Genomic DNA, 22,868 nt, shown 5'->3' with positions numbered 1-22,868 from the left:
ATAACATAAATTTACATGAATGCTTCTTTTGTTAAGGCAACACGTGAATTAGATATATATGGTTGTAAAGAGAAGAAATTAGTAGAGTATCATATGCATATGTTTTGGCCTTGTTGCATTGATTCCTTTGAATCTCACCTTGACAATACACCACAACAGGATGACGCTCTCTAGCATTGACGACCCTATGTGTATTTAATATTTAGTACAGCAGGTCCAAAATGTATGCACACAGATATTGTCGTTCCTTTTTGTTGTCATGTACATTTTCATGTCAAAAAATTGTTGTTCCTTTTTGTCTTCTCAATTAGCATGCGAAGAGGAGCAGTTATCCCAAGAACTCCAACTTCGATGTCTAAGTCATCCAGCCAGCCGTACCATTGATGGTATCACAATGATTAGTAAGTCTAGCCTCAGTCTGATCCCTTTGCCGCAAGGGCTTTTATCGAATCATGGAGATAGTTTCGGTTGGTTCCGTTTTATGCTTGGACGGGTTCAGTGTTGAGGTGAGTTAGACGGTAAAGTGAATCGGATAAAACCCTTACCGTACAAAGATTCAAGTACATAAAGGAAGGAAATAAAGTAGATACATGCAGATTAATAGCCAACCCTTCCAGCATGAGCATTAGGACGTATATGTAGTTGTAGAGTTTTTTTTTTGCGTCGAAATATCAGAGCTTTATTGATGAAAGGTATTCGTTGGGCAATCAGCCAGAAGGCTGCTCACCAGAAAACTAGGAGTCTCAGTAAGCCAGCTGTCGGTAGTGTTTCTAGTGCAAGCATACTTGGCACATAGATGCGCTGGACCGTTCGCTGATCTTAATACATGTTGAATCACAAAAGAAGAAAAGGTAAGAGAAAGCTCTTCAATCTCCAATAAAATTGGAGCCACAACGGATCGTCCGTCCCGGCGATCATGCCAGAGATTAACCACCTCCTGGCAGTCTGTTTCCATCACCACATCAGAGAAGCCCCTTAGGCTAGCAAATATGACTCCTTCCCTTAGTGCAAGGGTTTCAGCAATGAGAGGATCAGTCACCCCAGCATGAGGCTTGGCCCATGCACCTAGTAAGGAGCCTCTGGACTGCGCGACCCCACCAGCAGCGCATTGTTGGCGCAGGATATCAACCGCTGCATCAGTGTTAATTTTGACCTGGTTACCTTCAGGAGGGAGCCATCCATACCCCAGCAATGTCGCGGCTTGAGCTATTGGAATCTCCAGCAGAGCTAAAGCTTCCCTGGTATGCTTAATGGACCGCAATGGATCGAAGCTCTCCCTATCATGAGTCCATCTATTCCGAGAGCTCCAAATAGACCACATGATGGTAATGATCATGGCCCGATCCTTGGGGCTGAACCTTGGATCAGTAAGGATGCCCTTGCACCAAGTATCGGGATGGAGCGTTGGAAGTTGAAAATCCAACACTGCATGTGCCTCGGCCTAGAAAGTACGAGCATGAGAGCAATGTATGAGCGCATGCTCCATATTTTCGTCCGCAAGCATACATAATTTGCACAAACTTGTATCTCTGATGTGTCTGTATTTGAGGGTTGATTCATCTGGTAGTATGCCCCGCAAAACCCTCCACCAGAAAACACGGACCTTGGGCACTACCTTGAGAGCGCATAGCAACTTCCACAAGTGTGTTTGCGCCACTGAAGCATCTGTGACCTGCCCTTCCACTTGAGCTAACTGCTCGTTGTGTGTCATTAGAGCTCGGTACGCCGATTTCACTGTGTAGTTACCAAACTTCTCATGCGCCCAGGCCAGAAAATCTGCACCCCTCCCCTCCGAAGAGGGATGTTCAGAATTGCGGCTGCGTCCAGTGCAGCAAAGTTCGCCCTAACCAACTCCACTCTCCATGTTCCTGATTCTGTGTGAAGTAGCTCGCTGACATTCATGACTGTCGCTCCAGGAGGTTTAACGGTAGGGGTCATGGTCCTTGTAGAAGGAATCCATCTGTCATCCCAGACATTGATGGAAGAGCCATCGCCGATGCGGTGAATGAGACCAAGGTTTAGCGCCTCTCTACCAGCCACAATTGCACGCCAGGTAGCTGAGGCCGAATGCGGCACCGTTGCCCGAGTAAAGTCTGTATCCGGATAGTACCTCCCCTTCAGCACACGAGCACAAAGGGAGGAAGGATTGGTGAGCAGGCGCCAACCTTGCTTGCCCAACAGAGTTAGGTTGAAGCAATGGTAATCTCGAAAGCCCATCCCCCCTTTGCATTTTGGTGTCGCCAGCTCCTTCCACGAGATCCAGTGTAAAGATCATCGATCAATGGAACTGCCCCACCAATACTTGGCCATGCTGGAAGTTAGATTTTTGCACACCTTCTTGGTAAGTAAAAAGCAGCTCATGCTGAACGTTGGGATGGCCTGGACGATCGATTTAAGAAGAACTTCCCGTCCTGCGCAGGCAAACAACCTCTCAGACCACCCCCTCATCTTACTTCTCGATCGCTCACCAATATGATCAAATGTTCCGCTGGTGATTCGTCCCATTGCTGTAGGAAGTCCGAGGTACCGATCGCTAAAAGCTTCAACAGTAACCCCGAGAACGGTTTTCATAAACTGGCGCAACTCATGGGGAGTATTAGGGCTAAAGTAGATGGCACTTTTATCGCGATTTACACATTGACCCGAAGCCTCTCCATCAACCCGCAGGATTGAGTTGAGCCGCTCTGCACTTTGGGCATTGGCACTTATAAAAATCAGACTGTTATCTGCGAACAATAGATGACTTACCCAAGGAGCCCGAAAGCTTGCCCATACTCCTCTGTCGATGTATCCATAGTTCTTGATCAGGGAGGACAAACCTTCAGCACAAAGGAATAATAGAAAGGGCGACATTGGGTCCCCTTGCCGAAAACCACGGGAAGGTGTGAAGTAAGGTTGAAGTTCCCCATTGACCCGTACCGAAAAACGTACTGAGGTAACGCACTTCATGATCAGTCGAACTAGTGTCGTGCTAAACCCCAAACGAAGAAGAATTGCCTCCAAATAATACCATTCTACACGATCGTATGCTTTCATCATATCCAGCTTAATTGCACAGGAGTAATTTTTGCCTTTCTTCTTCCTGCGGATTGCATGAACACACTCCAAAGCAACTAGCACATTATCAGTGATCAATCGGCCCGGCACAAATGCACTCTGCTCCTCGGTGATAATCACATCAATACAGATTCTTAGCCGGTTCGTGATAACTTTGGAGGCCACCTTGTACAGGACTGAACAAAGGGAATAGGCCGGAATTGGGAAATTGTTTGGGGGTGTCGTACCTTAGGTATAAGAGTGATTGAAGTGTCATTTAGCCCCCGGGGTAGCTCTCCCCCATTCAAGAAGCCAAGCACCGCCGTAGTGACCTGCTCGCTCAATAAATTCCAATGTTTCTGGAAGAATCCCGTAGTAAAACCATCTACTCCCGGGGCTTTCGATGGTGCCATCTGAAACAATGCTTCCCGGACTTCCTTTGCTTCATAGGGTTTATCTAGAAGCTCATTCATCTGAGGTGATACTTTGACTGGAACATGTCGCAGGATCTCACTCATGTCATGCCCACCTTGGGAAGTGTATAGGTTTTGATAGAACGACAGAATCTCAGCTTTGTCTTCTTCACTATTTGCACAGACCGAGCCGTCTGCCCTCTCAAGACCAGAGATTTTATTCATCCGTTGGCGCTGCTTTGCCTGTGCATGAAAATACCCAGTATTTCGATCACCCTCCTTCAACCACCGAACTCTGGATCGCTGACGCATCCAAATTTCTTCCTGTTTCAGAGCCTCTCTAAGTTTCACTGCAGTTCTTTGTTCCTCATCAGTGGGACCTCGCTCTATAGATCCTCGCCTCAGCTTCTCAAGCTTTTTCTGTAGCTGGCGAACCGTCCTTGCCAAGCAGCCAAACTCTCTCGCCCCCATGGTTCGAGTGTTTTCTGTAGCTCCCCTAGTAAATCCATGATACCTTGCAGGTCATCAGATCGCTGTTGAGCTTGCCAAGTGGACGCAACGAGCTGCTCGTAATCCAGGTGTGTTTGCCACACATTCTCATAACGAAACTGCTTTGCTTGACGTGTCCCCTGGTCACTTCCGTGCATATTTATTTCCGCTATAAGGAAACAATGGTCAGACTCCACAGCACTGACATGGCGCACTCGAACATCAGCATACTGTTGTCGAAAAGAATCGTTTGCAAAAGCTCTATCCAACCGAGCTTTCACGTTGGAAGAACCTTGCTGTCTATTATCCCATGTGCAGGGAATCCCATTCCATCCCAGATCCTGGAATGCCACCTCATCTATGACATCTTTGAAAGCCTGCATCTGCCGCTCTGGCCGACGTGCACGACTAAAGTGTTCATCAGCATAGAGAGTCTCATTATAGTCCCCCATGCTCAACCACGTCGAGTGTGGCATGGCGAACAGTGTCCGCAGCAAATTCCAACTCTGCATCCTATTGTCCACTCTCGGTGCACCATAGAAACCTGTGAGTCGCCACTCAACTGAGCTTTGATCACTCAATCGCACCATAGTATCAATATGGTCGATACTGAAATTTCTCAAATCAACGGTGACATCCTTGGACCAGAACAGGCCAACGCCCCCACTAAGTCCATTGTTGTCAACCGCAAAGCATCTCGCAAACCCTAGCCGATGGCGTAGGTTTTCCACCCTTCGAGCCTGATCTTGGTCTCCATTAAAAATAGCAGGGCAGGAGCTTCTTGCTTCACAATATTGCGAAGCTCTCGAACTGCCTCGGGGTTCCCAAGCCCCTGGCAGTTCCAACTTATGCACCTCATTGAGACTGGCAGGGCTGCACCGTAGCCTCTGCCGAATTAGCTGGTGTAGGTTTCTTTTTCTTCGGTACCCTTTCCCCCTCATGTTCCAACTCATGCTCCAACTCATGATCCACCTCATTTTCATCTCTGCTCATATCATGATCCTCCCCCTCTGCAGCAGCGGTGGCAGAACCATCCGTGATCAACAGCTTCGTCTCAGTCACACGGCGATATGCCTGCTTAGGTACATCCTTCCTCTTATAGTTTGTGCGGTTCTTGACAGGAGAATTTACTTCAGCGTGGCCACCCCTTGTACTGGTAGTGGAATTCTTGGACTCCCTCTGGTTGCTTGTTCCTGAATAGTGCTCCTTATTCGAGCTGTCACCAGACGCAGCCTTCTTCCAATCATCACTAGCCCTGAGTTTTGGCCCAAAAGGCAGATCGCCCTTAGCATCTCGGGGGCCTCGATTCGGGCAGTAGAGCTTTGAATGTCCAAGCCGGCCACAGGAGAAACAAAAGTGAGGTACATGTTCATACTGGATGTCATACATATCCACCTTCTTCCTCTTGGCCGAGTCGATCAATATCCACCGCCGAAGTGGTTTGTTTACTTCGATTGATATTCTCGCTCTCAGAAAGCCGCCCACATGATCAAACTGAACTGCTGTCGCGTTCTTATCAATCTGCTGCGCTATTAACTTCCCCCCTGCATCGTTACGTAGATTGTATGGGAGATTGGGGACACGAGCCCACAGACTGAGCCGGTCAAACTGGACTTCATCTGGCCTCATGCAGTCATCAAATTCAGCGAGAATGACAGCGTTTCTACTAACATGTCAGGGGGATCCCTCCCAGATCATATCCCTGTCACGCTCTGACTCAAACTCTGCCACAAAAGTGTTTTCGCCCGTAGATCGGAACTGAAGGCCTCTAGGGTTACCCCAAGCTGGCTTGAGAGCACCTGAGATAGTTTGGATGTGCAGGAGATTGCGATGGAGTATCCTACCCACCAGGAGCCACTTAGCCGGTTTATCATCTTCCCCGTCATCAATCACGAGCGGTGTTGCTTCCTCGTGTGTGATCGCCATCTTTCCCAGCGCCTCTTCCAGCTTAGCCCGCTCCGCTCGGGGGGAGGAGGGACCAGAGCTTTGCGGCGCGTCGCCTGAGTTGGGGTTGGAAGCCATCCCAGGGAAGCACTCGGGCGCCGCGCCGTCGGAGGATCGACGGGCGCCGTCAAAGTCCACCGAAACCCTAATCTCAAGAGGGTTTTAGGTTTTCGTGGAAAAAAATCCCATGCCCGTGGAGAGTTGTAGTTGTAGAGATTGAACCTGGATGGTTGTGTTGCTTCACTCACGAAGGACGTAGCCGGCTCTCGACGGCGTACAACAGGAGCTCCTCTAGCTTGTTGGCACGCATCCACATGGCTTTACCTTGTTGGGAATTTTGATCACAACACACTCATTTGTATCCGGCGGAATGATGCATGGCAGAGCTGTTCTCTTGTGCTATGTTCGTAGCTGACCAGGACTGCTATGCTGTGATTAGAGCAATTTAGAGCAAGTTAGGTAGAGTTATTAAGATTAGAGCAAGTTAGGTAGAGTTATTAGGCCCGTTGCAAATATTAGAGCAAGTTAGGTAGAGTTATTAAGATTAATGTATAGTTCAATGAATCATGGACGTGAGAGTTGTACATGCACAGGTGATTCTTTTTAATTGTTGCCAAGTAATTGTTTTTTTGGACGGAAAGCAGACGTATCAAGATTGGACGTGTGAGGCATTAATTGAACATGGAGTTTTCGCTAGTATGCACGTGGAGTTTGTAAAAAAAAGATCAACATTGAGTTGGTGCAAAAAAAATTGAACCTGGAGTTAATCTACACCGTAATTATTCGGTCCCACCAGATTAACGGCTCGTTAAATCTAATTAACGTGGGAATTTCTAGGGAGTCTAGAATTAGTATAGGTATAGATGAGTAATGAGTTTGGAGGCGTTTAAATGTTCATCGGTAACTATTTATATATATGTATATCGATTATTATTTATGGGATGTTTATATAGTAACGGGCCTTAATTTTTTATTTCGCCGTGGACCCCCAAAATCTCAGGGTCGGCCCTAATGGCCTCCCCCCTATTTTCGTTTTGGAAGAAAAATCTTCTGGCAAGGCACAAAATTGGTACTATATTTGCCCAACACAATAATAGTGAACACCATTATTAAAGTATATGGCATCATGAACTCGGAGATTAATTCAACATAATATAGGGAGGGCCGGTGTTGATGGTGTTGGTCCTAAGCAGAGCACTGTGTGGGACCAACCCGAGGCAACTCAGGTGATTTCTATTAGGCCAATGTACACTATCTCATCCGGTTGTGCCCTGAGAACGAGATACGCGGCTCCTATCATGATTGTCAGCACGTCGGGCAGTCTTGCTGGATTTGTATTACCTTTCACGAACATCTTGTGCATGGGATTTCGAGGATACTTTGGGCAATCTCGAGGTTGAGGTTTTCCACCGGGATTCTGAGGAGAATACGACCTTTTTCTGTGGTTGAGGTTTTCCACGCAGCTTGTGGTAGTTTGTGATGGACTACTTGGAGCACCCCTGCAAGGTTAAATCTTTCAGAAAGCCATGCCCGTGGTTATGTGGCAACTTGGAAACTTTGTTTAACACCCGATCATAGCAAACTTGAAGTAAACTCAATTAAAATATGCCAACTGTGTGCGTAAGTGTGATTGTCTCTTCTCGTGTGTTCTTATCCGAGAGAGGACACGGTGGGGTTATGTTTGACTTGTAAGTAAGTGTTCAGGATCACTTCTTGATCATGATTAGTTCACGTCCGTTTATGCATAGATCACCCCCCTTTACTTATGGTACTCGTCAGTTAGCCACTCAAAGAAATGCTTAGTGCTTGCTACAGCCTCACCAATTAACCATACCTCACCCACTAAGCCTTGCTAGTCTTGATACCTTTCGAAATGAGATTGTTGAGTCCCTGTGGCTCAAAAATTACTACAACAACAATTGCAGGTACAGATAAAGCGATGCTTTGACGTGAGCACGATGATTGTTCTATTTTGAGTTTCTTCTTCTTCTTCGTCGAGTTAGGATGGGTTCGAGGCCGACTGAAAGGATCGATATGGTTGACTCGAGGGGTGGTGAATAGGCAACTAACAATTTTAGGCTTTTCTTGAACAAAATAAGTTTAGAAACAAATAAGTTGTCTAGATATGCAACTAAGTGAGCAACCTCTACGATGCTAGCAACAATAATAACAAGCAAGTAACTTATATGAGTAAAGGTAAGAAGTAACCACACGTGGAACCGATGAAGACGAAGATGTGTTTCTGAAGTTCCTTCCCTTTGAGGGGAAGTACGTCTCTGTTGGAGCGGTCTGGAGGCACAATGATCCCCAAGATGCCACTAAGGCCACCATATTCTCCTCACACCCTCACACAATGCGAGATGTTGTGATCCCACTAGTGGTTCCCTTGAAGGCAGCGACCAAACTTTTACAAACAAGGTTGGGGAAATCTCCACAACTGAATTGGAGGCCCCCAATGAAACCACGAAGCTTCACCACAATGGACTAGGCTTTCGAGGTTACCTCTTCTATGATGGATTAATGGGGGTAACAACTTTTCTCTTGGTGGAAGTGCGGATTAAGGCCTTCTCCTCCAAACCCTAGAGCATCAACAAGAATCGATGGCTAGGGAGAGAGATCGGACAAGTTTGAGCTTAGGAGCAACAATGGAGCTTGGAGAGGAAAAAGGTGAAGTCTCCTTGGGGAATAAGACCTCTATTTATAGAGGGAAGAAAACTAGTCGTTATTCTGCCCAAAGTCGCAACTAATCGGTAGTACCATGCAGGGGGCGGTACTTCCGCTTGCACAAAAGTACCGGCCACTATAGGCGACACAACACAACTGAAGGGCTAGTAGTTTCGCCCAAGTGGTATTACCGCCCAGCTCCAAGCGGTACTTCCGCTCAATGTTGACGATAGGGACAAACGATACCACGCGAATAAAATAAGCAGAAGAAAGAATGATAGGGGAGGGCTGGAGTACCACTAGAGCGGTACTACATCTCCCCCCCACCCCATGCGGTACATCCGCTCAGAAATGAAAAAGACCCCAAAGATATCAGAAGAAAAATATAAGTAGAAGAGAGACCGGACTTGTAGGGCGGCATTACCGCCGTAGCGGTACTACCGCTCCGGAGAGCGGTACTTCCTCTTAAACAACTTCTGGGCACTTCGAGGTATAAAGGAGACTCCATTGATCTGGCAAACGGATGGGGTGCAAGTGTGTGTGAGTTTGTTCCACCCAACCTTTCCATACGCGGATCCCCTCTTGATAGTATGGGTTTACCTATGATTCAAGTCCACCAGCACTAAATTGGTAGCTAAGCATTGTCTTATCTTCCAACCACTAAGGGGAAAATAACTGTCTCGGGCCATGTGATAATTCTCTGAAAGTTAAATGCACATGATTAGTCCACAAGGGGCATCGTCATCAACCCTCAAAACTACTTAGGATAAATTGTGCTCTTACAATCTCCCCCTTTTTGGCGGGTTGATGAAAATACGGGTTTTTCCATAATATGAATAAACTAGAAAGACTTAGGAAATCCCAATACTACAAAATATAGACAAGCTCCCCCTAGATGTGTGGTATATTCGAATATGCTTTTGGAATGCAAAAAATCACACACTAGGATCAACACCCCCCCCCCCTATATTTTATAGACATGGCCATATACTTGCATAAACACGAAATGAGTTAAGCATGGATGCAAAAATATGAACTCACATAACAACTAAAGTAGACATAACATAATAGGAAAGATAGCATATGTGTTACACCATACTTTAGTTCACACAAGTCTAGGTAACACAAACCAAAGCAAACAAATAAAATGAGTTCACGAGAGAAGATAGCAAATAAATGATAAAGCACTCATGACTCGGCAAATCCAGCCTAAACACTCTCTCCCCTTTTGGCATCAAGACACCAAAAGGGGCAAAGAGGAAAAAAGAAGCGGAAATGATGGTGAGCTGAGTCCTCCTCTTCATCATCACCCTCCGACTCGTCTGAAGCAGTAAACACCTCCTCCTCAGACTCAGTCCACTAACAGTGCACCTTGATCTAGTGCCGAACGGACGACACCAGCGCATTCAACACACGTATAGCTCGATGACGATCCCCGCCTTCTTGATCCAGCAAGATGGGTGGAGAGGTAGATGAGTTCTCCAACACTACACGCGGTGGTGGTGGTGGAGCTGATCCGGCAGAGCTTCGCTAAGCTATACTGAACAGATCTAGAGGAGAACAGATCTAGAGGAAGAAGAGGGCAGCACGTGGCAATTAGGGTTAGGGGCTGCCCTCAAAATCCCTCAATATGTATAGGAGGATGGGGAGAGGAGCCAGCCTTGGCCCCTAGTCCAAGCAGGTTCGGCCGAACGAAACAAGGGAGGAATCCACCTCTCACAAGGGAGGTGGAATCCTATTAGGACTCCTTCCTAATTTGGAAACTCTTTTCACCTTTTGGCTTTTTGCCTTATCCCTCCACTCGAGCCGCATGGGCCCTTAGGGGAAGCTTCAGCCAGCCCACCAGGGGCTGGTTTGCCTCCTCTCATAGCCCATGAAGCCCTTGGGTCATCACACCCACCCCGGTGGTCCCCCGGTACCCTCCCAGCACACCCGGTACACTACCAATGAGCCCAAAACTTTTTCGGAGACCAAACCAGGACTTCCGATATATCAATCTTTACCTCCGGATCACTCCGGAGCTCCTAGTGATGTACGGGATATCATACGGGAGTCCGAACAACCTCCGGTCACCAACATACATAACTCAACTATACCGAAACGTCATCGGACCTTAAGTGTGCACACCCTGCGGGTTCGAGAACTATGTAGACATGATGTGAGACACTCTCCAGTCAATAACTAATAGCGGGACCTGGATGCCCATATTGGCTACTACATATTCTAGTAAGGTCTTTATAGGTTGAACCTCTATGTCAAGGATTGAATTAACCTCGTATGTTGTTCCCTTTGTCCACCGATATTTTACTTGCCGGAGATTTGATCTTCGGTATCTCCATACCTAGTTCAATCTCGTTACCAGCAAGTCTCTTTACTCGTTCCTTAATACAAGATCTCGTAACTAACTCCTTAGTCACATTCACTACTGAAATTCATAAATTTGCCGTCTGCCAAAGCGGACGGCAAAGGGTGCAATCACTGACGGCAAAGGCTTTGCCGTCGGTCAGCAGACGGCAAAGTAGACGGTAAAAAAAAATCCGGTGAAGAGGTTCTTTGCCGTCTGCTTTCCCAAAGCGGACGGCAAAGAAACTTTGCCATGAGGGGGCAGACGGCAAATTAACTGGGACGACATATATTGCAACGTCCCCGTTAAGTGTTAACGGCAGGCCTCCTCCCTTTGTCGTCTGCCTCCACCCCTTTGCCATGTGGGGGCAGACGGCAAAGAGGGGAGAAAGAGGGGGCAGATTCCCCCCTTTGCTGTCTGCCTCCCCCCCTTTGCCATGTGGGGGCAGACGGCAAAGAGGGGAGAGAGAGGGGGCAGATTCCCCCCTTTGCCGTCTGCCTCCCCCCTTTGCCATGTGGGGGCAGACGACAAAGAGGGGAGAGAGAGGGGGCAAATTCCCCCCCTTTGCCGTCTGCCTCCCCCCCCCTTTGCCATGTGGGGGCAGACGGCAAAGAGGGGAGAGAGAGGGGGCAGATTCCCCCCTTTGCCGTCTGCCTCCCCCCTTTGCCATGTGGGGGCAGACGGTAAAGAGGGGAACCAACCCCTTATTTATTTATTTTTTGTTATATCCAACATTTTTAACAATAATCAGGATATATATATATATATATTTGACATAAATAAATTTCTTTCTGTACTCATAACCATATTAAAATAACCTCTTATATCCAGCTTTCAAGTTGCATCCACATGCATACAAAGTTTCATATATTACACCAGTTTCATCCACGTGCATACAAAGTTTCATATATTCATATACTACAATAGTTTCAATACAACCCATGGTACAAGAAATCATCTTCAAGCATTCCATCAATATTTTCCAAGCTTCCCGTGAAGTGAAGGTAATCTGCAAAATGACAAATAAGAAAGTTAGAAGAATAATACTAGATGAAGTAGTGTATATATAGGTTATTTCGGAGAGAAATTAGCTAAGTATAGACCATTTAGGAGCTAACTAAGCTAATTATGTCATTTAGGTGGAACCCTAGCTAACTATAGGTCGTTTCGGAGCTAACTTGGGTAAAATAGGTCATTCCGGAGCAAACTATGCTTATTAAGCCATTTTTGATCTAGCTAGGCTAATTATAGGCCATTTAATACCTAAGTTAGGGGGAATAGGTCATGTTGCAGCTACGTAAGCCTTATTATGTCATTTAGGAGAGAACTTAGCTAACTATAGGTCATGTTTTATTAAATAGACCATTTAGGAGCTAAGTAAGCTAATTATGTCATTTAGATGGATAATTAGCCAATTTAGGCTTTGTTGGATGAGTCTAAGCTACGTAGAAGAAGAGAAAGAGAAGAAGAAGTTAAAGAAGGAGGAGGAGGAGGAGGAGAAGGAGAAGGAAGAGGAGAAGAAGAAGAAAAGAAGAAGGAGAAGGAGAAGGAGGAAGAAGGAGGAAGAAGAAGGAGAAGGAGGAGCTCCTTCTCCTCCTCCTTCTTCTCCTTCTTCTTATCCTCCTCCCTCTCCTTCCTCTTCTTCTTCTTCCTTCCTTCCATTTTTCCTATTTCTTCTCCTCTCGTCCCCTTCTTCGGGCTAAATTGGCTAAGAATGCCTTTTTGGAGCTAATTATGTCATTTCGAGGATAATTAGCTAAGTATAGGTCATGTTTTATTAAATAGACCATTTAGAAGCTAACTAAGCTAATTATGTCATTTAGATGGATAATTAGCCAATTTAGGCTTTGTTGGATGCTTCTAAGCTACGTAGAAGAAGAGAAAGAGAAGAAGAAGTAAAAGAAGGAGGAGGAGGAGGAGAAGGAGAAGGAAGAGGAGAAGAATAAGAAAAGAAGAAGGAGAAGGAGAAGGAGAAGGAGGAAGAAGAAGGAGAAGGAGGAGCTCCTTCTCCTTCTTCTCCTCCTTCTTCTCCTTCTTCTTATCCTCCTCCCTCTCCTTCTTCTTCTTCTCCTCTTCTTCTTCTTCCTTCCTTTCATTTTTCCTATTTCTTCTCCTCTCGTCCCCTTCTTCGGGCTAAATTGGCTAAGAATGCCTTTTTGGAGCTAATTATGTCATTTCGAGGATAATTAGCTAAGTATAGGTCATTTTTTATTAAATAGGTCATTTTGGAGCTAACCAAGCTAATTATGTCATCTAGCTATCTTTTATTAAAACACTAGAAATAACATACCTAAGTTAGGGTCAAGCACGGTGGCTCTAGATTGTTTCACCTAGAGAAGGCTGCCCTGGAGAAGGCTCGACTGTAGAAGGGTCGTGCGATGCGTTTCGGGACATATTCTGCACCAAACATCGTTTGCAATGTGTAGTTAGCATGAGGACACTCTTAAGATCACTCCACTGAAATGAAACTCACCGTCCCCGCCACGTTAATGACTCGCATCGGCGGAGGGACTTGGCCGTTCTTCTCGCACATAGACTGTACATTTGGTTTCCACAAGTCAAACTTTTTATTTATTAATGAAACGGACATTCAAATGCAAGATTTGAAATAACATGAAGAAGAAACTTACCACGAAGAGCTCGTATATGGCCCTGGTAGACGCATCATTCCGTGCCCTCTCCGCCTCCACCAATGCAGTCGTCCTCTCCTCTAGCTCCCTAATTTCCTTATCCTTCTCCGCCATAGGTGCCTGCATTGCCTCTCTCTCTTTCTGAATAGCAGCCTACAACACACCTCATTGTTAGCAATGTAATCATATTGGTTCCAACACACAACATAATGCGGAAAGATAGTTGAGTCCATTAAACAAACCTCGATGGCGAGCTCGACTGGCCGTGGACGACGTGTTGTCTCCGGACAAGAGCTCGTTTGGCGTGCCTTTATCTGCCGGAGAGAGCTAGGACAACGTATAAGGCCGTCTCCAATTGCGATCGAGCCATGGGGCCTCCCGTTGCCAGCTATCATCACCAGCTCTGGATCAATAGGCCCCTCGCTCGGGTTAAAGTCCTCCCCTTTCCTCGCCTTCCCGTGATCTCTGTACTTCACGAGCTTGTCGTGGGAGGAGATGTTGGTGAAGTTTTCTGGATGCTCGAGGTCAGACTCAGAGAATGCCTTGACCTTCTTGTACGAGGCAGTATGGGCCATCGCATACAGGTCGTAGATCTGTGGCGCCTCCGTCTTATTGTGACGCGCCTAAAAGAGAGAGAGAGGAAAATTGTATTGGTAAAGTGCTCAAAATAGCATTAAGAATGAATTGCATGAGGCATGAAGCAAACCACATACCCAGTTCTCGCCAAATTGGATTAAGTTGACGCTCCCTTGATGGTGTGGCACGCCAACCATTTTGCCACGCCTCTCCTTGGCGTTGTTGTGGCTGGCCTCCCATGTTTCGGAGCACCACTGATCCACCAAGGCCTCCCAACAATCCATCTTATCCACACACCATCTCGGGGGCACCTAAGTTAATAAAGAGAAATTTGAGCGCGTAAGAACCAAATCAAGGAAACGAACTACAAAGCCTTAATAATATGTAATTACCTTCATGTAATGCTCCTTCTCCATCTTAGCATCACGACACTTCGCCTTGTCAAGCCTAATACGCCGCGTGGCATAGTAGTCTCGAACAGCCTGCACCCGAGCCTCGTGCCGAAAGTTTTGAAGTAGGCGGCGAAATTCGGTTTCGATAACCTTTGCCGCGTCCTCCTCGCATCCCTCCTCACACATGTAGTAGGTCTGCAAATGAGACAACACCGATTAGTACAATAAATAGCTATGGTTGATTTATAATTGTGTGAAAGAGAAATTACCAAGAAATTTCGGATCACCATGTCCGCCCTCGTGTCACACAAAACACCGTCGATCTCCACCTCCGGCGGGGCCGGGGCACCCAAGTAGTGCTCCCAGGTCATTCCTACCTCTCGCTCCCGACCGGGCAACGTAACAAACCCTGGGAAGTTTTTACGGCAAATAACACTAAGGACGCTGTTGGGCTTGCGGACACCCTTGGCAACAATCCAACACCTACAGTATGACAAATTAAAGCCAAACCATTAGATATTTGAGAAAACGCGAAGGCAAAAGGTTAAATAAGAGTAAATTAACTTACTTGTCCCCATTTGGCCTAATCGACCACCTCTGCTCGTGGGTCGCTGGCACGAGCGGGAGCCCCGAACTACCACGCCGGTAGACGGTAGCCCCCTCACCCAGCTCCTCGTCGCTACCAGCATGGCCACTTGCCTCAGGCCAGGTATCCCACTGGGTCTCTTGGGACGTACCCTCATCCCTGCTTTGCTCCGGAGTCGCCTGGAAGGAAGCCTCTGGGACACGAGTCTCGTGGGTCGAAGGCTCGTCGACCTGAGGCTCGTCGACCCGAGGCTCGTGAACCGGAGACCGTGTAGCCTCCACCTCATACGAATCCACCCTAGAAGTCCTGTGCTCGGGTGAATCAGCTTGGGGTGGTGGCGGAGACCGTGTAGCCCTACCTCTCCCGCGGCCACGTGTACCTTTAGTACAACATAAATACCCACATGAGTAATAAAATGTATATAAATACCAATATGCATACAACATGAGTACAACATAAATACCAACATGAATACAACGTGTACTTTAGTGCCTCTCGGCTTCGCGGGGGGTCGACCTCCTCTCACGGGGGGCGCTCCTTGCAAAGTAGAGAGCAACACTCTCCGAAGAGGCGAGGCAGGAATGGAAGTACCCATCCCATCACCCGCCGATGAAGAAGCAGCCGCGGAGTGCTTTCGACCCTTTCCCACCATCTTTCAACACCTGTCATGACAAAGAGTAAATGAAATTAGTACAACATAAATACCAACAGGAGTAATAAAATGATATAATTTAAGTGTATCATCGTCATAAATACCAACATGACTAATAAAAATTGAATACCTAACATGAACTCAAAATTTATATATAGTATAATAGTTGAATACCTGACATGAACTAATAACAATCGTCCTCGTCTATATATGCTTCGGGGTCAATAAATGCATCATGATCATCACTATCATCAATAAATGCATCATCATCATCACTATCACGAAGAACATGTGGAAGGACACCATTATGTAATCGGTCAAGAAGTGACAGGTCATCCGCAGCAGTAACCTCTTCTTCTTGCAGCTCTTCCTGTTCCGGCTCAGGGGTTAAGACGGATTCACTATCGCTGTCTACTTCAATGTTCTAGGGTGAAGTAGAGCGGTTCTTGATACGTTTCTTGGACATACGTGTTTCTTGGAAGAATTCTCCTTCATATGTGTCTGGGTTAATGTGAGGTTCGTAATCCTCTTCATTGAGGGTAGGTGGTCTAAAATATGGTGGCACTTCATAAACGACATCCCAACCTTTGAGATTTGGATCAGTTTGGTAGGCCCACGGTAGATAGAAAACTTGTGTCGCCTGTTGAGCCGTAATATAGACATCAGGAACATCTAAGTGGGTGTTTTGGTTGATTTCGACTAGTCCTATATGTTCATGAGTCCTTCTAGTCTCCCTCGGTTCAAACCAATAACATTTGAAGACTACGACGGTCGGTGGGTTTTCACCATAGAATAGAAGTTCATAAATTGCTTCAACTCTTCCATAATACTCGGTGTCTCCTTCGCCGATAGCAGAGACAGAACAATTTGTAGTCTTTAGGTCGGGGATAGATAGCTCTTTGCCAAAGGTACGAAAGTGATACCCGTTGATGTTGTATTTGTCAAATGAATAGACCTTATAGTCAAAACCATTAGCGACTTGTCTCAACTCGGCGTCCATAGACTCTGCATCAGCCTACAAGTTTAATACGAAAGAATGGATGCATTAGACGCAAATTAGACCAAGAAATCAAATGGGCCCTTAATGGTAATTAATTACCCTTTGTTTGAACCTAGAGATGAAACCAAGATAGTCGCCTCCATGCTTTGCGAGAAGCTCATACTCTTCGACGGAATCCTTTTCGATGACCGCTCCATCCGAGAATTCGGCGACGTATCGACTATATCAAATATCCGGGAATAAGAGTAGTTCAAAGCAATTAGAAGTTGCGGAACAATAAATTACCGAGAACTTACTCGATGTACGGCCGCACTTCTGTTAGGTTGGTGAAGATATACAATGAAATGGTCCGCCATTCTTCGACATCCAACGATTTCCCTTTCGGAGCACCGGATGGTGCGAGCTTACCTTTGAATAGGCTCAGGTTGCACCGAACTTTTTTTCGATCGCCATCATTGTACCGAGGCTTCGGGTTATGCAAATTATGATTTTTGGCTTCGTAGTGTGCTGTCACGAAGTTTGCCGCCTCCTCAGTAATGAATGCCTCGGCCATCGATGCTTCAATTCTACGTTTATTTTTACACTTAGCTCGAAGCGTCTTCTGCATCCTCTCAGTTGAGTAGCACCATCGATTTTGAACGCCCCCCCCCCATTCTTGCCTCGGTCGGGAGATGCAAAATCGAATGTTGCATTAGATTAAAGAAGCCCGGTGGAAAGATCTTTTCTAATTTGCAGATCAACTCCGGCGCCAACTCTTCCATTTCATCTAGCACGCCAGGCGATAGTTCTTTCGCACAAAGAGAATGGAAGAAATAGCTCAGCTCTGCCAGTACTAGCCATTCATCCTCAGGGATAAAGCCACGCAACATCACCGGCATTACCCGCTCAATCCATATGTGCCAATCATGACTCTTGAGCCCAAATATTTTCAATTTCTCAAGACTCGCTCCCCTTGTTAGATTCGCAGCATACCCATCGGGGAACATCAACCGCATTTTCACCCACAATACCATTTCCCTCATAGCTGGCCTTTCAAGATTGAACCATGCCTTTGGCTTCGCTATGCTTTGCTTTCCTTTCCGTTGTCGCAAGTTTTGCAACGGTCTATCACATAGAGCCTCCAGGTCGATTCTAGCCTTAGGATTATCTTTTGACTTCCCCTCTATGCCGAACAATGTACCAAAAATGGCCTCCGCAATATTCTTTTTAGTGTGCATCACATCAATGTTGTGTGGGTAAAGTAGGTCTTTGAAGTAAGGGAGATCCCATAAGCATGACTTGTGAGTCCAGGCGTGTTCCGTATTATACCCTTTGAAGTATCCTGGACGCAAAGGATCAGGCTCGAGAGCGTTTAACTGATCAAGGGTCTGTTGGCCTGTCAACGCAGCTGGTGCAGTGTTTTTGACAACTCTACCTTTGATGAAATTCTTCTTGTCTTTTCTGAACTTATGGTCAGGATCCAGGAATTGTCTATGCATGTCGAAGCAAGAATACTTGCAACCAACCTGCAGCCAACGGAATTGAAGAGCTGCCTTGCATGTGGTGCACGGGAACCTTCCATGCACACACCAGCCAGCGAATAGCGCAAACGCCGGATAATCATGCGTCGAGTACATGTACCACACATGCATTTGGAAATTTGTTTTGGTAGCCGCGTCGTATTTCTTGATCCCATTATCCCAGGCTTCTTGCAACTCATCCTTAAGCGGATGCATGTACACATTCATATTCTTCCCCGGATAGTTGGGCCCTGGAATTATCAACGTCAGGAAAATGTTCTTTCTTTTCATAATCTCTCTCGGTGGCAAATTTAGTGGAATGACAAATACAGGCCAACAACTGTATTGTGCTGCCGTCATACCATACACATTGAACCCATATGTGCTGATGGCAACTCTAGGTTGCCTTGGATCTTCCGATTTATCCTTATGTAATGCATTGAAGTCCCTCCACGCAAAACCATCTGAAGTGTGTACCAGCATCTTGTTCCCATCCGCATCTAGTTCGGTTCTTTTGCCCAATTTGTGCCATGTCATCTGTCTGGCCGTCTCTTCGACCATGAAAAGACGTTGAAGTCTTGGTACGATTAGCAGATATCGAAGAACACTAATGGGGATTTTGGTCTGATTCTTCTGACCCATGCCGTTGTCTACCACAATATACATGGAAGAATTGCAAATGGGGCAATAGTTCAAGGCCGCATACTCAAGCCTAAATAAGGCACATCCATTCTCACAGACATGTATCTTCTCATAGGGCATCTTAAGTACACGGAGGATTTTCTCTGACTGGTACAGGTTTGCAGGTAGTACATGGCCTTTGGGTAGAAAGCGTCCAAATATCGTCATCATCGCGTCGTAGCATTCTCTGCCTAGGTTGAATTGAGCCTTCAGAGCCATTACTTGCGCGATGGCATCCAGCTGACAAAGCTCAGTCTGCTCGTGGAGAGGACGTTTTGAAGACTCCAACATTTCATAGAAGGCCTTTGCAGATTCCTCCATCTCATCGTCCGAATCAAGAGCATCATCAAAGTCTTGCACCATGTCTTCAATCCGAGTACCATGCTCGTTGGTCCGACGACGAATCACCTCAGCTCTGGCACGTTGGTCAGACTCACCATGAAAAGTCCACACCGTATAATTAGGCGTAAAACCCCACTTCTGCAGGTGTTTACCCATTTCAAACTCTGTCTTCTTTTTCCAGTTGTCGCAATTGGGACAGGGGCACCATGTTTTATTCTGGCCATTTGCAAATGCGGCTCTCACAAACCCCCTGGTTTTTGTTAACCATTCATGGGTCATGTCTTTCTGACTAGGGTGACCAGTGTACATCCAAGCACGATCACTCATGTTGCCTAGCTACCTATGGGGGCACAAGAAATAAATATATAATTCATCATCTATATTCATACGCTAATCAAGTTTGTCAGTTTTATTACGTCCATGCAACCTACACGCTAATAGCTAAAGATAGGTCCTAATCCCACCCGAGTATGTGTAGACTGGGTTCGTTTTCCCATGCTCTGCTCCAGATGCGACGCAGAATTTCGGCAGCACCTCCCCGCTGTTCTCCTGATACACGTCTCGGCAATAAGCAGAGAGGATGTGTACCCGGAGAACAACAGGGGAGGCACTGACGAAATTCCGCATCGGATCCGGAGCACAGCATACGGGAAAACAAACCCAATCTACACATACTCGGGCTGTCCATGGATAATGTTGGACAATTCGAAAGGATGGCGGTTATAAATATGCAAAGAAATGCATATTTATAGATGTCGCCCTTTCGAACGGGAGACGCATACTGGTCACGCATACTCATGATTGAAGAAACCTATAGCTAGCAAGTTTGATCGGTACGAAGACCGGGACAGAGCAAATTAAGGGGGTAGGAGGATAAGTCATTTGTGCTCACCAACAAACGCAAGGGCGGAGCTCGTGCAACGCACGTGGAGGTCGTAGAACAACTCCACATTGAAATTCACCCGATCAACACAAATATGATGTTTTTATAATTAACATAATCGGAAAATATGTGACCTAACTCATAATTTACAAAATTATGACCCCGTCGGCTTAGTGGTGTCGATGGTCGGTGGTGTCGGGTGTCGGTGGCGTCGATGGTCGGTGATGTCGGGTGTCGGTGGCGTCGGCGGTCGGTGGTTAGTTGTGTCAGTGGTCGGGGGTTAGTGTTGTCGGGGGTCGAGGATCACTGGCGTCGGGGGTTGGGGTCTCTTTGGTCAACAACAGGCCGAAGAGGTGTCGGGGGTCGGGGGTTGGGGGTCAATGGTGTCGGGGGTCGGGGGTAGGGGGCCGGGGGTCGAGGGTCAGGGGCGTCGGGGGTCGGGGGTCGAGGGTCAGTGGCGTCGGGAGTCGAGGGTCAGTGGCGTCGGGGGTCGAGGGTCGAGGGTCAGTGGCTTCTGTACTCGAGGGTCAATGGCGTCGGGCATCGGGGGTCGGGGGTTAGTGTAGTCGGGGGTCGGGAGTCGGGGGTCGGGGGTCAGTGGTGTCGGGGGTCGGGAGTCGGGGGTCGTGGGCCGGGGGTCGGGGTCCTTTTCTTTCTTCTTCTCCTCTCTCTTCTTCTTCTTCTTCTTCTTGATCATCATATTATTATTATTCTTCTTCTTTCTCCTCCTCCTCCTCCTCTTCTTCTTCTTTCTTTTATCTTTCTCCTCCTTTCCTCTTTCTTCTTCTTCTTTCTTTTATCTTTCTCCTCCTTTCCTCTTTCTTCTTCTTCTTCTTCTTCTTCTTCTTCCTTTTTCTTCTAGTTTATTATTCTCTTATTTTCTTCTATACTATATACTATATGTCTATACTATATACTATATGTCTATACAGGCCCGGGCCCATGGGTGTGCAACCTGTGCATCCGCACAGGCCCCCAGTTTTGGGGGCCCTAGATTTTTTAAACAAAGTATTGGCTTATAGCCCATTTTTTTGTAGAAGGCCCAACTTGGTAGCACGCAGCCCATCAAATGGATCCATCGCTGGCTCCTCTCTCTAGCCCACAACAGATCAATCTGGTGCTGGTCCAAGAAGCGCAGTGTGTGGGCACCGGCATACATGCAGCCGCCGCCGTGCACACGCTACATGTCCAGCACACAAGTACGATCCCCCGCCGCACGCGTCGCTCCATACGAGGAGGACCTGTTGTGCGAAGCCACCGGGAACGTCGGGGACCTAGCCTGATTCACCGGGTTGTCTTTCCTCTGGGGCTTGTGGTGCCGCCCACGAGTCTAGGACATCGTCAAGCTCGATCTACATCGCGCAGCTTAAGTCCTGGAAGCCAAACTCCAGGCCACTTGGATCCCCTCCTCCCGGTGAGCTCATTCTTGACACTGATAAAGTCTTGTTGATGTGATGTTGTCCATAATCCCTTTTATTTTCTGTCAGAATTTCATTCATCTTGCTATATGTAAATTTCAGTGTATGTGATGTCCCAATTTCAGTATTTTGTTGTACAAAATTCAGTGTTGGCGTTGTCCAATATTCACTGTATAGGCTCTCTAAGTTCTATTTTATACATTGTCTAAATTTCTGTGTACTTCCTCTGCTATTTGACTGCCATTTATCAAATGTTTTGCCGCCTTTTATTGAAGTGCAGAAGAGTTGGATATAACCCTCAGTTCTTTTTTTCCTCGGCCCGCATGAGCTGGCCTTATTGTTTCAAGGATGAACTTGCCGATATAATAATCAATGGGAACAAATGTATCAAGTGTGTATTATTTTCACTAAAACACTACTACATATGGTTTGTAATTTACACCTTTTATGTGATCTTCTTTAGATTACTCCGCTAAAGAAAAGTGTAGCTCGGTCAGCGGAGGATAGGCCTCATTTTAGAGTTTGCACAGGGCCTTGAATTTTGTCGGTCCGGCCCTGTGTCTATACTATATACACTATATGTCTATATACTATATGTCTATACTATTCTCTTATTTTCTTCTATACTATATACTATATACACTATATGTCTATGCTATTCTCTTACTTTCTTCTATACTATATACTATATACACTATATGTCTATACTATATACACTATATGTCCTCCTCTTCTTCTACACACTATATGTCTATACTATATACTATCTACTAGTTTAAAAGAAAAAACAGGAAAAAAAGAAAAAAAGAAAAAAAAACTTACCTGTAGTGGGAGGAGGGCAGTGGGAGGAGGGGAGGGCGAGCTCCGGCCCTGGGCGGCGGGGAGGAGGGGCGTGGGGAGGACGTGCGCGGGGAGGAGGGGAGGGCGAGCTCCGGCCGTGGGGGTGGCGCCCCTTTGCGGGGAGGAGGGGAGCGGGGAGCTCCGGTCGTGGGCGGCGGGGAGGAGGGCCGCGGGGAGGAGGGCCGCGGGGAGGAGGACCGCAGGGAGGAGGGACGCGGGGAGGAGGGGAGTGGGGAGCTCCGGTCGTGGGCGGCGGCGGTGGGCCGGGGCAGTGAAGGGGGTGGTGGCGGCGGCGCTGTAGTGGGCAGCGGCGCGTGCTAGAGAGGCAGGAGATCGAGGGGAGCGGGGGTGCAGCCTGCCGTTAGGGGAGCGGGGGCGGGGGCTGGGTGCCGTTAGGGGGAGCCCCCCTTTGCCGTCTGCAGAAGCTGGGAGGCGGACGGCAAAGGGGTGGGTGGGGTGGGGCGGGCTTCGGCCGTTAG

The sequence above is a fragment of the Hordeum vulgare genome, chromosome 7H (genome assembly GCF_904849725.1).
Source record: "Hordeum vulgare subsp. vulgare chromosome 7H, MorexV3_pseudomolecules_assembly, whole genome shotgun sequence".
In the NCBI taxonomy this organism is placed as follows: domain Eukaryota; kingdom Viridiplantae; phylum Streptophyta; class Magnoliopsida; order Poales; family Poaceae; genus Hordeum; species Hordeum vulgare.
Note: the sequence above shows the minus strand (reverse complement) of the source record.